At 44.1% G+C, this 15,733-nt stretch overlaps 1 long non-coding RNA gene across 1 annotated transcript in view; it reads right to left on the bottom strand.

Annotated features, from left to right (window-relative positions):
• LOC139705461 (uncharacterized) overlaps positions 1-12,693 on the bottom strand; it is a 51,070-nt gene extending 38,377 nt beyond the window's left edge. The window contains exon 1 of the long non-coding RNA XR_011707422.1: positions 12,519-12,693. This is a non-coding gene — a long non-coding RNA (uncharacterized lncRNA). The remainder of the gene's footprint in view (positions 1-12,518) is intronic.
• Positions 12,694-15,733: the final 3,040 nt, after the last annotated feature.

Here is a 15,733-nt window from a genome sequence, read left to right on the forward strand (position 1 = left end):
TCCCATAGACTCTGGAGGCTGAGACAGGCGGATTTCACGTTTAAGCCTAGACTCAGCAACTTAGTAAGACTCTGTCTAAAAATAAATAAATAAAATAAAATTGAAAGGGCTGGGGATGTAGCTCAGTGGACAAGTACCCCTGGGTTCAATCCACAGCATCTAAATAAAATATAATAAAACACACAGCATTCAGCACTTAATTAAACCCTGTTCCACGTCTAATCACTGCTGACGTGTGTCTGTCCTGTGATGTCTAGGGCATGCTGAACTTATAGGGCTGGTGGCTGTGACTCGGAGTTCCCAGGGGAGCTGGGACAATGCAGGGCTTTGGGCACAGGGATGGGCACAGGCTGAGATGGGCCCAGGCAAATTTGCACTGTCTTTAAAGATCATGTTTTCGACTTAATATCCATGAACACTTGCTACTCAGTTATGTTCTTGTTCCACCAAGTATAAAACTAAAGTTTTACATCATGTGCCATAATGAAAAGAGAAGGGCTGGAGTTCACCCCTTGTCTGCCAACTGATTCCGGCACAGCATGCCACCAAGCACATCTTGGAAGGAGAGTAAAATGCCCTGGCTTAGGAACAGGTGTGCCAAGTACAGAGCATGCAGGTGGAGCGTGGCCTTGACTCCTGGGTTCTCTGGCCTAATTTCTAAGCTCCTGCCCTTTCCTTGTACTGTGTTTTCTTCTCTCACAAAACACTGATTTTTCAGGTCCAAGGGGCATGATCTCCATGTACTCCCTTACAACCAGCTACCTCCAGTTCTTTTGGTGGCTGTGTCCTCCTCTGGGAGCTGCCTGACCTGGCACAATGACTCAGTACCTTCGTTGAAGGAGCAAGATACCAGCCCTGGGGGAAGAAGCTGCTGCCACCCTTTGGACACAAAGATGCACAAGGTCTGTCTCTGGGGCCTCTCCCCAGGGAGCTGAGCTTTGAGAGAGGATTGCTATTTGCATCAAGCTCTAAAAGAGATGAAAGACCTCTTACACCAAGGCCCCATAAATGCTGAATGTCACCAAAGGCTCAGGGCATGCAAAATACTTTCCCCAAAGTGGATAGAATGTCATTCCTAAAGTGCACATGACCAGACAACTTTGTTACTTAGAATTTATTTATTTTTTTCCTTGTTAGCTAATCAGGAGCTCAGAGTTCATAAGTTAATCAATTTTATGAATCAGAAAATAGTCCTAGGGAGGTCACTTGAGTGGCCAAAGCTTGGACCAAAATGCTTTTGAAATCAAATTATGAAAAATGGAATTTTAAAGATGGAACAGGCATCTTTGCATGTTTTTTGACCGGATCTCCCGCTAAAGAAACATATTAGGTATTCTGGAAGAAAGCTGACCGCTTCAACACACAAGGCAGATCCAAGAACCAAGTACATGAATGTCAGAAGAGAAGGATCCCACTGGACTTATCTTTAAGAGGTCCACATTTGGTCACACCCCTTGACAGCTGTTTCAAGTTAAAGAGTCACACAGATGTCTTATGGGCAAAAGAGACCAGGTAGATTTTTCCCTGTGCTTCTGATTACTCACTTTCCTTGTGAGTATGGATGAAACCTTAGTGTGATTTTTTTTTTTTTTTTTTTTTTTTTTTTTGGTAAAACAAAGTCTGCCAACCTTTCCTGCAGAACCCAAACAACAAATTTCACTATGATGACAGCACAGTATACATCCAAGAATCATTAGCTTTATTTGGTACTGTCATTCCCTAAAGGCATCATGTTACATGGGCACTTATATTCTTGGGGAGAATTAATGGTCTTCAAAACATGAACATATATATACATACATACATGTTCTGAACATGCTATTGCTAGCCATCTCCAAGCTGACCTACTTTTAAGACAGGGACTGTGTCCTGTGTCTCTATGGACCCTGACTTGTTTGCCTGGCCTAAAATAGATGCAGGCTAAATTTTGAGTGGGTAAATGGGGACAGGGACGCTGGTCATCAGCACTGTTAATGCTGCACAGGAAGCACACGGGGGAGGGTGTGCAGAGCAGGTCAGGCGAGGCCTTCTAGACATTTCCAACAGAACCACCTTCAGCTTTACTTTCACAAACATCCTTCCCCTCAGCACCCACAACCTGCCTGTTGCTCCCTGAGGAATGCGTTTCCTCAGGCAAAACCTCCCTCCTTACACCTTCCCATCTGATAAATTGGAACCCAGAGGCACTTTTTTCTTAGAGAATCGACTGTCTTCAAACCTCTTATTATTGTACCTCCCTGAGTCCATTATAAAGGAATTTGTGCAGTAGAGAGACCTCCTGGGCCCAGGGCGATGACTCTTCCAAGTCCCAAAGCCCCACTGGCACCCTGCCCTCTTGTCCCTGCTTTCCCCAGTTGGAATGTGGGATGGTTCCTGGATGCCTGAAGTGGAGGTGGTGGGGGCACCTCCCCCTCCCCCATCTAGGTTTGATGCTCTGATGTTGGGAGCCAGCCCAGCCCAGAGAGGAAGCCGGTCTCAGCCTCAGTGCAGACCAGGCCTGCTCCCCGCCACTCCCCCATTGATCCTGGCCAAACGAATCCCACAGCACCTGGGTCTCCTTTGCTGTAAACACTTTTATTTTCCCTTGGGTTTATGGCCCCCCTTCCAAAGGATCCCAACTTGTTTAAACCCGCTCTAAACAAAGGGCTCTGGTGATTACAGACATGCTGCTGGTTTTATGGTAGTCTTCCTTTGTCTAATTTTCTCCCACTCTCTTCCTTCCTCCCCACCCCCATCAGCCAGGTACCCAGGCTTTTAAGAGAGGCCTTCCAGCCGACTGCTGGGCAGGAGGATGCGGCCTCAAAACATCTGGTTCCCCTCAGCTGCAGATTGGCTCCTTTGACAGGAGTTCGGGGAATGAGACATAGGAATCTGAGTGTCCCTGGGGTTTAGTTTCAGCATGTCCTGTCCCCAGGAGTGAAAAGGGGGTCTGAGGATGTCCCTAGGGTGTTCACCTGCTCAGCATCTCTGTGTTCCCTCAAAAAGGCCAGGCCAGCTGTATTGGGATAAAGAAAGACACCCTGGTCCTATTCTGTACCTCCAGCCACCCTGTTGTCTGAAGGATGGTCACTGGGGGAGGGAGAAGGCAGTTAAACTCCTTACCCGCCATCTTGTTCCTGTTTGCCAGGGGCCCTGCCGGTTGTAGGGACACCCAGACTCTGCTGCAGACACTAAGCCTGCTCCCCAGGTGCCCATCCAGATAAGCTCTGAGCCAGCTTCCTTGTTGGCAGTCACTAGCCTGCCGCCTTTCTCAGGCCAGTGTTAATTCCTGCTCCTCTCTTGCTCTTGGTCTGCGGGGATGGGGAGAAGCACTGAGGCAGCCCTGGAGAACATGAGATTTCTCTAAGGTTTGTTGAGGCTGGCTCAGCCCTTTGGAAAGGGGAAGATAGAATTCTTTTTTAAGATTTTTCCTTCTTTTTAATATGGGTAACAAATAGCCTTTATGTCAATTATGGAGACGATCCTTTTCCTCTTCTCTGCACCAGAGTTTCTGCCATAGATGCAGTCGGTGCCTATTAATGTGTGGGCTTATTTCTGGACTCTGTTTTCTGTTCCATTGACTATTTTTCTATTCTTGCCTCAATACTACATCCTCTTAATTACTATATGCTTATGATAAGTCTTGATATCTGATAGTGTAGAAGCTTCAATTTTGTTCTCTACCAATGTCTCATCTTTTCTCGGGCCTTTGTACGTCCACATAACTTTTACAAACAGATTATCAATTCAAAAAAAAAATGCTGGCATTTTGACTTAGATTATCTTGAATCAATAGTTCAGTTTTTAAAGCAAACCATTTCAACCGTTTCGAGGTTGGAGGACTCTGGAATTGCTAGAGGGTTCCTTTTCTCCCCGAGCCTGGTGGTAGGACTGATTAGATGTGGGGCTGGCTTCTCACTTGAGGCTGGCATTCAGGGAGATGTGAAGAAGGGGCTGTGAGGTTCTCTGCACCAACGTTCCTATTCCAAAAGGATATAGGGATCACAGGGAACTGAGGAGACAGTCACGTTCTGATTAATTTTGAAATATGCCCACTGTGTGTCAGGCTCCTCTCTAGGCAGGTCTACCCTCCACTGTGCTGTATGGAGTGGCCACCCGGAGAAGAGATGACCAGACACCAACGAGGAAAGGACATTCAGATAGTGTGTCTGTCTGTCTGTCTCTCTCTCTCTCTCTCTCAGAAAGGACATTCAGATAATCTCTGTCTCTCTCTCAATCTCAATCTCCACCTTCCCTGTTCTGTTCTCTGAAGACGGTTCTGAATGGCGCTAAACCCACCTGTGGACCATGGTGTAAGCAGGGCCTGTGTGGTCTTCAAGCAGCCTGTCTAGAAAACGCCAGGGTCTGACACCTCCTCGCCAGTCGCAGCCTGATCCCATCCTTCCAAGGCTTTCTCTAGAATCCCGTGAACAAATACATTTTGACAATGAAGAGTCCCCAGGTTGACACAGAGGGAACTCAAAGCCAGTATTCCCTTTTCATGGGTCATTCTCTCTCTTTGCCCTGGTCTTCAGGGAACAGTGGATAGACACTCCCCGACACCTCTACCGGAGATCCCAGCCACACAATGCCCAATGTCTGGTAGATCTGGTGACATTATCCAGAGTCACTCCAACCTTGTAAAAACCCGCTGTAGGCATATGTTGTCCCATTCCTGCTAATTTTATCAAAACAGTCCAGCAATTTCTATAGAGTTTTCACCCCCTGTTTACAAATGCATTGTCTCATGTGATGTTCACAGATGCTCAGGACTGTTTTGGTCTTATTTTGTTCAAAGGGAACCTTGGACTTAAAAAAAATGAAGTGATTTACTTTCCAAACTGTTAAAGGGCACCTGGGTTGTTTCCATATCTTCACTTCAGTGCTACAGTAATCAAGGGCATGCAGGTATCTCTTCTATACATGGACTTCGTTTCTTTAGATATAGACCAAGGAATGGAATTCCTGGGTACCTGGTGATTCTGTCTCTAGTTTTTATGAGGAACTTCTGCTCTGTTTTACATAGCAGCTGTACTAATTTAAATTCCCACCAGCTGTGTATAAGAGTTCCTTTTCCTCCATATCATCACCAGCATTTGTTATTTTATTATTTCTGACTTGGGTGAGATGGAATCTCAATATAGTTTTAGTTTGCATTTCCCTGTTGGCTAAAGACATCAAATATTTTTTATATATTTATTGGCCATTTCTACTTCTTTTGGTAACTGTCCAGATCATTTACCCATTTTTTTTATTGGCTTACTTAAGTTTTTTTGTTAAGTTTTTGAGTGCTTTATGTATTTTGGATATTAATCCTCTGTCAGATAAATAGCTGGCAACAATTTTTCTCCCGTTCTGTAGGCTGACTCGTCACTCTCCTGATTGTTTCCTTTATTGGGCAGAAGATTTTCATTTGATATAATCCTATTTGTCAATCTTTGGTCTTGTTTCCTGGGCCATTGGAGTCCTATTCAGGAAATCATTGTCTGGGCCCATATCTTGGAGAGTTTCCCTTATGTTTTCTTCTTGTAGTTTCAAAGTGTCAGATCTTGCATTAAAGCCTCAAAGCCATTTTTAGTTCCTTTGTGTAGAGTGAGAGGTAAGGATCCAGTTTCAATCTTCTACAGATGGACATCCAGTTTCCCCAGCACCATTTAAGATTCTGACTTTCCCAATAGATATTTTTGGCACTTTTGTCAAGAATCAGTGGCTTTGGATATGTGGGTTTATTTCTGAGTCCTCTATTCTGTTCTATATATCTGTTTTTATACCAACACCTTACTGGTTTTGTTACTATAGCTCTCTGTAACATATTTTGAAATTGGGTATTGTGACACTTCTAGCATTGTTCTTTTGGCTCAGCATTACTTTGGCTATTCATGATCTCTGGTGCTTCTATATGAATATGAGGATTGTTTTTTCTAGTTATGTGAGGAATGTCACTGGTATTTTTGATGGGGTAAGCATAAAATCCATAGATCACTTTGGGTAGTATGACTATTTTAACAGTATTAATTCTCCAAACCCATAAAAAATGACATGGGAGGTCTTTTCAAAGGATAGGTATCATTTAAAAAAAAACAGGAAAAAATTTATTGACAAAGACATGGAGATATTGGAACACTTGTTTCTTACACAAAATATAAAATGCTGCTGCTGCTGTAGAAAACAATAATGGAAATTCTTTAAAGGGTTAAACTTAAAATTCCTAGATGATCCAGCAATTTGGATCATGAACCCCCCCAAAAAATGTGAGAGCAGGGACTCAGATATTCATACACCCATGTTCACTACAGCATTATGCACAATAGCCAAAAGGTGAAGCAATTCAAGTGTCCGTCGCTGAATGGACGGGTAAACCATCATACAATGGAACATTATGCAGACTTACAAAAGGAAGAAAATTCATACAACATGGATGAACCCTGAAGACATTACATTTGGTGAAATAATCTAGTCACAAAGTAACAATGCTGTGTGGTTCCCTGCACACACACATACAAAAAAAAAAAATACTGTGCACTTCAACTCATATGGGTACCTAGACTGGTACCCCACATAGAAAAAGTAGAATGGTACTTTCCAGGAATTGGGGTAGAGAGACAATGGGGAGTTAGTGTTTAATTGGGTACAGAGTTTTAGTTTGAGATCATGAAAATTTTCTGGAGATGGAGGGTGGTGATGGTTGCACACCAGTGTGAAAGTATTTAATGTCACTGATCAGTACATTTAAGAGAGGTTAAAATGACTCTATTTTTTTTTCCAGTATTGGGGATTGAACCCAAGGCCTTGCATGCTAAGCAAGTGCTTGCCACTGAGCTACAGCCACAGCCCACTTTTCAAAATTTTATTTTGAAACAGGGTGTCACTAAGTTGACCAGGCTGGCCTTAAACCTGAAATCTTCTTGTCTCAGCCTTCCAAGAAGCTGGGATTACTGGTGTGTGCTACTGGACCCGGCTAAACTGACATTTTATGTTAAACATATTCCATCACAATTTTTTAATGCAGAGAATTTTATGGAGGGAAGTGTTATTTCGACAGCTTTGTAAAATTTGTAAATTTTTAAATTCCTTTTTAAATTTTATATAAATTTCTAATTTCATACCTCATGGTTTTTAATGTCATTTATTATTTATACAAAACTTAGTTTCCTTATCTGAAAATGATGTCAACAATATATAATACATAGAGTAAGAACACTGAATGAATTAATAGACATAATAAATGTCACATATTATGGTAAAAAATATATAATAAAAGATATACAATAGATTTTTAAAAATTTGAGAAGTATGACTTTTTGCCAAGTGCTCCTTTGTGTCAAGATAAAGAGAGCTATACTATAAAACAAATGCAAAAAAAAATTGCTATCAAACCTGATGGCTGAGTGAGCCTCTCTTATGTGATTCTTAAATTATCCAAATCCACCAGTAGTGAATTCTCGATGTATAGTTTCATGAAATTTTAAGCATTTCAGAAATTGGATTTGGGGATTAGGGATATTTAACCCATACCTGGGAAACCCACAGAAAACTGTCTTTTCGTGATTGTCCTTCATCTTAGAAAGTGTTTCAATACAAGTTTTCTCTACTGACCCTAAGACGGTAATTTATAATCTGCAAAGCCCTTTCCCAAATAGTATCAGCTTTTCTCTTTAATGTTATTTATTTATTACACACTGGGCACATCATTTTTGTTTTTTACTTTTTTGCTTTGTTGTTGGCAGTAAATTTTTATTGTTATTGGTATCAAAATTTCTCCTATTCAATGGTAGGTCTATGTAAAAACTAGAAAAAAAAAGCATTGCAAAAAATTATCCAAACTAAAAACCCAGACGATATTTCTAAGTATTGTTTTCTAATGTTTTTCTTCAGTTAATGTGGTTTAAAAAAAAAAAAAGACTCATTAGAGGCATTGTTTTTGACACCATTCTTCCCTCCAAACTAAACACATACATGTGTAATTAAAACTTGAGGCTTTCAACTAATTTGGGGAAAGGAAATTCTTTAAAGGATTAAACTTAAAATTCCTAGATGATACAGCAATTTGAACCAATTTTCAAATGAATTGAAGAAATACAAGAGTATAAAATTTTGATGGCAATATTGTTTAGTGATTTAACCCAAATCAGTATATTCACTATCACTTCAAGGAAAAAGCCATTGCTCATGTCAGTCACAAAAGATATTGTTAAATGTGTCATCCTGGACTTCACAAGAATGGTATTGTAACACAGCAGTTTCATCCATGAACTCTGGTTCAGGTAGGTCCAGGTAGATTTCTGGAGTTAAAACAGCCTAGCACCAACTTTCTACCAGTAGAGCAAGCTGTCAGGCGACAGAGGACCCTGGGAAACCAGTGCAGTTGGCTCTCCATCTCCATGGGTTGTGAACCTGAGGATTCAACCAACCTTGGAGAGATAAAGTGTATGTACTGAATATGTACAGATTTTTCATTTTCCCCTGAACAGTAGGCATAACAATTATTTATACAGCATTTACATCCTATCAGATATGACACGTCATCTAGATATGATTTAAAGTGTGTAGGAGGATGTGCGTGGGTTCTATAGGTTCATATAAGGAGTTCCATGTAAGAATAGGTCTTGTAACCAACCCACCGGCAGATGGCCAGGTGTCACAAGACCAGGACTGGTGGAGGTGCTTTGTGGCTACACAGCGCCACCTACTGCTCATTCCTAGAGTAAAGAAAGCTGGTGTGAATCAGAAGAAAGTGATTAACTGAACCTAAGAGCACTAGAGAAGTAGGTGGGGCTATGCTATTTTTTCCCCTGCATTTTATGAGCATAATGATACCTGAGGGGATTAGCTGCATCTATAAATACCTACCAAATGGAAGCCATCAAATAAAATGGGAGGTTCATGGCAGATGCCAGCTCCACCAGAGCCGGTCTGGGCCAGTGTAAGTCAAGGATAATCCTCTAACTGTGGATGCAAGGCTGGGCATGTGTTTGCTTTGTGGGTCAAGAGCTCACTGAATAAGAAATGACAGGTAGAAACTGACCCTTTCTTCACCTTTGCCAGGAAATGACACTTTTAGGCACCAGAATGTCTGGGGCTGGGTTTGGGGACTGGGGTGTGACAAGTCAATTACTCATTGGCAGATCCCTCATCTAGCACTCCTTTCCAGAGAAGAATTCCTGGAGATGTTTCAAAGTCTCCTCCCTTGCCCAGCCCCTGTTTGCAAGTCAGGATTCTACAGGGCACTCCTCAGAGGAGGTGTAGAAATGTGGTGGCCAAGATGGCCGCTTGGTCTGACAAGGGCGGAGTCTGCAGGTCGCAGCTTGCCACCCTGCAGGTCGCGCAAACCCAAGAAGGAGCACATCCACCCTGCCAGCATTATCTCATGAATCCCACTATATTTTGCTGCTGATTATAGCCACGTGGCTTGGCCAAATATTCAGAGGGCAGGGCCACAGAGGGCCCAAGGACACCTAGTTCAGCACTAAGTATCTATCTGGTATTTGCAAGACCGAGCCAAACAACATATGAGGAATCTTTTGACTGCACAAATGTTAAGAACAGTGGGATACACAGACAAATACTCTCTTACTGGGTCAGGAGACAGTTTCTGGGCTGTGTAGAAGGGGAAGGGGAAGGACCAAGGGGGTAATGCAACAGCATAAGCGCAGAACCAGAGCCCCGGGCAGCCAGCAGTTGTCACTCAGCCTCTCTGGATCAGGAACAGTATCTGATTATGCCAGCCAAACTCTCCGCCATGTCTAAGGAGAAGTACCGACATGTGTTTTACGCTGCCAATTCCCCATCTGGAAGGATCCCTAACAGTGCATCAGCACCAACTCAATCTTCTGACTTGGTGCCTTTAGCCAGCCAGAACAAATACAGAAGTTTCCCAACGTACAGTGAGTGGTTCAGTTTAGGGGAGTTTGACTTCATGATGGTGTGAAGGTGATACACATCCAGTAGACTCTGTACTTGAAAGTTGGAACGTGGATCTTTCCCTGGGCTGGTGGTATGCCTTCCGATCCTGTCTCAAAGGGCTGGGAAGCAGCAGACACCGCAGCTCCAGGTCAGTTCCCACCATCACCAGGGAAAACTGTGACACTACAGTGTGCTGCGCTGCTGAGCCATGAGGTTCAGTGGCTTATGTGGATTAAATACATTTTCAATTTATGATAATTTCAGTTTATGGACCCATCAAAAATTGAGATGCATTCCTAAATGCTATTATTTAATGAAAATTGCTTGCATTCTGGTCTTTGTTCTAAGTGTCTTAAGTTTATTAATTTAATTCTCCCAACAGGATTCTTTTCCCTATTTGACAGGTGAGGAAAGGTTAAGCCCCTGGCAGGGGATTAAAACTCCAGGTGGTCTTTCTGCTGAGACTGTCTTCATAGCCACTCTGCTGGGCTTCTTCCTACTGAGAACAAGAGGAAGTTCCCCGGCAGAGGAAAGGCCAAGTAGCTACTACTTCTTGCTGGGTGCACTATTGTTCTTTCTGCTCTATGCAGGCAATTTTGTACACTTTGGTGCAAATGCTTTATTCCTGGATGTATTTTCCATGTTTCAAAAGGATGAACCAAGGTAGCCGTCTGTTAGGAAAAAGCCAGGAGTGTCTTCCGAGTGCCTGCTGCTCCCATCCCGGCAGCGAAACACTGCCGGTGGCTTGTTCAAGGCGGTCTGTTTGCTGACCACATACAGTGCAAACAAGAGTCCTGCTGGGGACGTCAGGGGAGCAGCTGCTCAGTGTCTAGGAAAGCTTGAGTGTGGTTTGCAAAGTAAACGGACTCTAATTTGGACAAATACTGCTGTGGCCTGGGACCTGGGACAGATAAAGCTGCAAGGAAGTATTGACATGGACATCTCCGGGGGCTGAGGTAAGAAAACAGGGAGTGGCCCAGGAATGCAAGAGCTGTTCTCTCCTGGACCCCCAAGTCCACCACCGTCAAGGACTCTTGTCTGCAGGCACCAAAGACGAAATCAGCCTGAAGCCATCTGACACCTTTGATAGAAAGGAGAGATTTTATGGTCTGGAGATATAGCTCAGTTGGTAGAGTGCTTGCCTGGGTTCAATCCTCAGCACCACACACAAAAAAAGAGAGAGACTTCTAAAGGGAAGGTGAAGGCTACCTGGGGGGAGTGGCATTTGACCAAGGTGTTAATTAAATGTTTTTACCAGTTTGAAAACATTGCAGGTTAGCAAAGGCTCAAATGGAACAAATGTAAGTTGACAAAGGAAACAGCCCACACCAAAATTGTACTAATGGAGGGAGGTCTCATTCCCCACTACTTATCAAGCTCCCAAATCACTTGGGATAAAGGCCACTAAATCTAGGCTCAAGCCTTGGTGTTTGCCACCCGACCTGTGCATCTTGAGCAAGCACATAACTTTGCTGGGTCTCAATTTCTTCATTCCCACCATCAGCACCTACCTCAGAGATTGTTGTGGAGAGAATGAATGAAACTCTGAGGTTAAAAGATACAGGACATTACCTGGCTCAGAGGCAAGTTCACTAAGTAACAACTGATTTTGTTTTTGTCATTATTGTGGACAAGTATTTATTTAGCAAAGATACACGGTACCATAGCACTCTTGGTTCCTGCTCATGCCCAGGTGTGTGAGTGCCAGCTGCCAGCCCGGCCACAGCCTTCTCCACACCACTGCGCTCTGCTGAGGGGCTTCATGTCACCTGGAAATGCCTGGAAGGTTATACCCGATGACTGGCTCATTCAGGTACAAAACTGGCCCCTGCCCAACAGTGGGACAACTTTGTGGCGCATCTGTGTTCCGTTGCTGTCCGAGGGGTGTTCAGCTGAAACCACAATTTTGCTTTGCTCTCCCGCTGCCTAATTTCCCCACTGAACGCGCTGCTTTCATCAATCACTTGCACTAAGGATCCAAGCTCAGACTCTGCCTCAAAGTGGACTACCTGAGACAGGTGTCCACCATCACCAGGCGTTGGGATAAACAGTGAAAGAGCGGTGGTCCCTGACCCACAGGAGCCGATGTCCCACTAGGAGAGGTTGACCAGCAAAGGGACAATGAGTCATCATAAGGAATTCCATACAGGTAACCAGAGAGCACTAAATCTCATAGGATGAGTCCCTGCTGCAGGATGCAACACCTGACCCAGGACTTACTGGGCAAGGAGGCATGAGCCAGGCAAATGGGGAGGCAGGTGTGCAGGGTCACCTGTTAGGCTCAGAATTCAAGATGGATTTGTGCACTTATAGGGGCCCTCCAATGTTCCATGACTAAGAAAGCATTTGTTGGCTCTGAAGTTATCCACAATTCTTTCCTTTAGTGGGCCATAAAGGTGACCCCTGGGCAGAATCACCACAGGAACACAGCCTGCACTTACCTTTTGGGGAGGATAATGTAGGTGTGGGAACCCCCATGAGGAATTAGTCCTTCCCCATGGATAGCTTTGTCTTCTGACTATGGAGTCGCCCTAGTGGTTGGGACCAAGGACAATCTGTCTCAACCTATGGGAAACTGTCCCCTGGGTTTGCCAAGCCCTTTTCCCACACAGGACAAAGAGGATAAGGTGTCTGACCTTGCATTGCAGATTCTGTACACCTCCTTTCGTGTGAGGCACTTGGAGCATGGGCCAGGGGCAGGGGGAGGCCAGGTGGGGAGCCACTGTCCGATGGGTGCAGAGTTTCAGATCAGAAAGAAGTTTCTGAGCTGGAAGGTGGAGACCGCTCACAGAAACATCAATGTACTCAGTACCACCTAAAAAGGGTTAAGCCGGTGAATTTTGTGTTAAGTGTATCTACAATAAAAGACAGAACACTGCTATTGTCTAAATTCAGACTCAAGCAGCAATCTGTACACTGTGTCTTTCAGTAGAAAACTAAGAAGTCATCTGAGACAAAATGTTGACTACATCATTAGCACCAGAAAGTTGGACGGCAGGATAATCAGGTCATGCAACCACGTATCTGTTAGTGGTACTGTTTCTGCCAGTAATGGTGGCCTGTGCCAACAGCTCTTCACTTGTCAGGATAGGATTCCTTACTAAGGCATTTTATTTCTGAATTCCTAACACATAGAAAACATTCCTCTCCCACATGAATAACTTTCTGGCATCTCTCTTCTGGTTCTCAGCTGCCTTTACAGAATGGAGCTGAAATCAGTAATCACTACTGGTGGTTTCTGCTGTGAATTCACGGAACACCTGTGTCCCTCGGGAGCCAGACCTGGTAGAGAAGCCATCCCTCCGGTTTTCATGTCTGTCTTACCCAAGGCCCCCATCAGCTCCATCATGGCTCAGTTGGTTCTCATTGATCTCAGTTTCCCCAGTGTCCAGCATAGGGTCCGACACAGAGGAGCTACTCAGGGAACATTCTGGAAGAAGGAAAGGAAGGGAGGGTGGCTCCTCGATCCTCAGCGCTAACCCCTCCTTGTTCAAAGGGAAGTTTGCCCTAGTCTGGGAGCCTAAGCTCAAAGTCATGTGTCTTCCTGAGCAAGCAGGAACCCTGGCTGGGGTCAAACCAGAGCTCCTGGTTCCCAGTCCAAGACTGCACCCACCCTCTTACCCTAAACTTGACAATCGAGAGGCCCAGTTGATGACTTCAGTGAGGTCTAATTAATTCCCACCTTAAAGAGCTGAACTTTTGCGTTTCTCTTATTTGTTTCTTTGATACCACATGTTTGCCCAGGTAAAGTAAACTTTTCAGAGATATGAAGCATGGTTGGAGGCCTTGCTTTTTACACTCTGATAAGTACAGAAGGGTGCCTATGTCTCCATCAGGCTCATTCGACTAACAAATTGGGGTTTCATGAGTCTACGTTATTCTCCAAAACTGCCTCCCTTGCCTTGGGACCAAATGAAGAAACAAAAAAAAAATTATTGATCACTGCCAAGTGCTGACCCTGTTACATTATCCATTTAATCTTCATGGAAACCCACAGGTAACATTGTCTACCTTGTCACAGATGAGGTCCCATGGCTCCGGGGCTTAAGATATTAGTCCATGGTTACATTTGGGTGAGTGACACAGCTCAATGGCATTTAGAAGTCCCTCAGTGAAGGTTTGTTGAATGAATAAATGAACTCATATCCATGTATCTATAAGATCTACAACCTTGTCCCTTTATCCTGTCTACTGTTATTATTTATAGCCTTTTTGTTTTTTTTTACTGCTTCTTTTGCAGTGTTGGAATCAAAACCAGGGCCTTCCATACGCAATGCGAACACTCTTCCACCCACTGAGCTTGATCCCTAGGTGGTATTGTCATTATACATTGAATTTTATTAACCATTCCAGCAGATGCAAGTGAGGTGGGGGGGGGGGCAGTTGCACAATTAACCAATTAATTTATGTTTCAAATTTTGAAGCAAAGAGGAGACAGAGGAAAATCAGTGTCTGTATGCCACCCAGCAGCCACTGCTTCTGTCACAACAGGTAAGGACCAAAAGTATGTTGTGTTCACAAGCCAGGAGAGGAGCATAACCAGGGTGTAGACTGAAAAGATGGTCCCTCTGATGCAGCGTTCTGGCTCTCCCTGCCTTTTCCCACAAACAGGACAGAGTCTAAACCAAAAAGGAGCTTAACGAAGCCTTGGAAACCTCTGCACTGAGAGGTCTGTCCTGGGAGGAGCGTTGTCTAGTTAGTGCCCTGGGAGGACCTGGCTACTCCTCTTGAGTTTATAGCAACCCCCTTCCAGAGAGCCAAGAAGAGATCACTCAGGAGCACCTGGGCACAAGCTGATGTCCCTATCATGGCTGTCCTTCCCCAAGAATCAGCTGCGGATATCCCCAACCTCAAGAAATCTTGAAAAATTATTTTCACAGAAAGAGGCAAAGCGCTATTGCAGCAAAACACGGTCAGGACCTGGTGATGTGGGAACAATGATCGACTACCCTGGTGCCAGACTCTAAATGTTTCAAGAGTGGGGCATGTGGGGAGAGAGAGGTCAATACTTCAAGTTTGTCCTGGTCGACGGGATGTGTGCTTTCTTTTCTACCCTAGATGTTGTAGAAACTGTTTATCAAAAGGTTGGGCAAATATGATTAGTCAGCTCCAGGACCATTAATAATGTGCTAGATAGAGCCGGCTCCATGGCAATTGATTTTTTTTTTTGAATTTTTGAAAATGTCAATGGGGCTACAGAAGTAGATCAGTGGTGGAGCACTTGCCTAGCATACATGAGATCCTAGGTTACATCCCCAGCACTGCGAAGAAGAAAAGATGGAAGGAAAGAAGGGAAAGAAGGAGGAAGGAAAAGAAAATGTTCAATATCATGAAGCAGAGCTGAAAGTCCCAGAAGTGTAGGCACCAAAGTGTAAGATCTCTCCCTCTACTGGAGCTGCTCCACATGATGGAGCATTGATCAGGCCACTTGCTTGCCGGTGTGAATGAATCAGGGCTCCTGCAGCCACTCTGAAGAGGAAGAACCCATCACAATCAAATGCTCATGTGGCTTCTGCAAGATTTTGCAGCAGGTCAGAGGGACACTGTTTGAAGCCCTAAGGGGACCCAGATTAAATGGGGCCCTGGGGATAGCCAGAGCGTGCATCCAAGGCAAATCTTACACACCTAAAGGTCTCCTCACCATCCTTTCCTTTCAAAAATTATTAGTTCAAATAGCCTGAGATGTGTCACAGAAGGTGAGCTGTAGGGGCACATGTAAAAGGCGGCTTGTGCTAATAGCTCAAACTTTGGGGCCAGAAAAGATTAATTTATGTTCCAGCCTCCTGGGATATAACTGAGCAAATTATTCTCTTTGATGTCCTATTATAGTAACTATGCATTAAGGATTCAT

Source organism: Marmota flaviventris, chromosome 4 (assembly GCF_047511675.1).
Source record: "Marmota flaviventris isolate mMarFla1 chromosome 4, mMarFla1.hap1, whole genome shotgun sequence".
Lineage (NCBI taxonomy): Eukaryota > Metazoa > Chordata > Mammalia > Rodentia > Sciuridae > Marmota > Marmota flaviventris.